Source organism: Panthera pardus, unplaced genomic scaffold, assembly GCF_024362965.1.
Source record: "Panthera pardus isolate Hobbes unplaced genomic scaffold, ASM2436296v1 HiC_scaffold_21, whole genome shotgun sequence".
NCBI classification, from domain to species: domain Eukaryota; kingdom Metazoa; phylum Chordata; class Mammalia; order Carnivora; family Felidae; genus Panthera; species Panthera pardus.
Window position 1 is genome coordinate 58,798,007 of NW_026526777.1, and position 2,362 is coordinate 58,800,368.

The window sequence follows — 2,362 nt, forward strand, 5'->3', positions numbered from 1 at the left end:
GAAGCTCCTGGCTGACAGCAGCGTCCAGCAGGTACTGTATTTCCACCTGCCAGGGAAAGCAAACTTCCTGCTGCAAGGTGACCTTGCTATTTTTACCCCAGGATGACCACACACCCTAACATCACCTTTTGGCAGGGAGCAGCTGCTAGCCAGCTGGGCCCAGCACAGAAGTCGTGACAGAGTAGCATTGCTCCCCCACCCCTGGTGGGACCCCACCTCCACCCCCTGCCACATACCCCATTCCTCCCCATGACTCTGGTGTATCCAACCTAGAACTGCTCCCGTCCCAGGCCTCCCCAGCCACTCAGCTGCTCATGCTGTGGTCAGGGCAGGTCATGCTCCCTCACAGCCCTGCTTCACGCCAGCCCCTACAGGACTCCAGCCCTGTGGCAAGGGGTCACCGCGGCAAGCCCGCAGATGGGCTTTCTTTAGCTCATGCGACATTAGCGGAAAGAATTCTAGTTAGTCGCCAGCATTTAGAAATTGGGAGAGGTCAACACAGAATCCAGATTTCTGGCTTCTCTTGAAAAATCAGGCTGTCTGGCACTCCTGGGCCTGTGATCCTGTGTGGCAATGACTGGAGAGCTGGGCTGGACCTCCTCGCTCAGGCACCCTGCATCAGCCACCCACCCCGGGGCCTGCCTGGTCCCTCCCCTGAGTCCCCAATATGGGGCCCAGATCCAGGCCCAGCCTGCCAACATCACACAGCATGTCAGACTTCCAAGATTTGGGCTCCTCTACCCAGGGAGGAGCAGAATGCAGAGGGAAAGTGGAATGCACTTTGGAAGGAGAGTCTTACAAGGGGCCAGGGGAATGCGGATTCTTCAAAAATTAAGGACAGAGAGTCTACTTTTCACTAGGCCCAGCTCAGGATGATAGCAGTGAACGGGGCTGGTCATGAACGGATGCCTAGCACAAAGACAGGCTCTAACCCTTGGTCTCAAGGACAAAGGGACAGAATGATGGCAGGAGGGTGTAGGGAAGTTCTCCTGCGGGTGAATCAGAGGACTTCTCTGAGCAGGTGACATTGGGCACCTAAGTCATTAAGGAGCTTCCTAGGTGGAGGCAATAGTGCATGCAAAGGCCCTGAGGCAGCCATGGGCTTTGCAGGATTGAGGACCAGGAAGCTGCTTGAGGGTGGCTGACAGTGGGGGCATGAGGGGAGGGGCAGAAAAGCAGCAGGGAGGGTGGGCGAGACCCCACAGCACTGTGGAGGCCACAGGGGGAATCTGGTTTTCCTCTGAGTGGGCCCTGAACCCAGAGTGGGCTTGATTTGTTGTTGGGTAAACCATGCATTAAATCCAAATGGATACGAGACTCAGGGCAGATGGAGCCTCAGGACAGGACCATGGTAGGGGGTGGGGAGTAAAGACACAGCTCTGAAAGGCCCAGAACCACATATATGGGGCACATTTCAGACTCCGGGTTCCTCACACAGATATCAAGTAGGCACTGCCCATGGGCACCTACCAGCCCATGCTCCTTAGGGCAACAGGTGAGGTGTGGTGGTCACTGGTATCCTCGTGTCCCACTTTGGGCTCTGTGCCCAACCTTCAGCTTCTGCATCCTGAGCAACTTCAGCCTTCTGTATGGAATGCTCTGCATAATGGCTCACTTAGGCCACTGGTTCAGGGGCAGAAGTGCTTGCCAGGTAGGTCACCCCCAGGGCACCCTGAACCTCTGTGTGGCTGGCCTTGGGGGATGCAGGAATTACTTCTGCCCAAAATTCTGCAGGAGCACATGGTGACCATACAGGACACAACCTCTTTGCTTTGCAGGTGGGTTTGGAGGCTGTAAGGGAAGTTCTTCCAGCCAGGATGGCTGTGAGAATACTGAAGACACAGCATGAGGTTGGAGAAGTCTCTGTCTCCAGACAAGACAGCCCAGGAGCAGGCATGTCCCCATGCCGCAGGCATTCAGCTTCCCTCAACACAAGCCACTGAGCATAAAAAGAGCTTGGGATCAAAGTGGGTGGAACGGTAGGTTTACTGGCTTCTCACCTTTTGAAATCAACAGGTACCTATTTTAACTACTCCAGTGCCTTTTTTTATACAAGTTGAATTTCCCCTCCCTGTCCCCATATCTGCTCCTACATCTCTTCAACCAAGTGATCATTTAAGAAACGTTTTGGATGCCCTGTGGGTCTGCAGCCTCAGTGGGGCTGAGACCAGGCAACTATGCAGCTGTAAGTGAGGGGTTTCTGGGGCGGGGCAGCCTGCTCACATACTAAGATCTGCACTGTAGCCTCTGGCTCCTGCTGTCCTCTTCTAGAAGAAAGGGATTGTGGCAGCACGGAGCCAAAATAAGAGGCTTACATGCTTAGAACCAGGTTTCTCCTTTGCCCCTCATCACTCCTCCACCT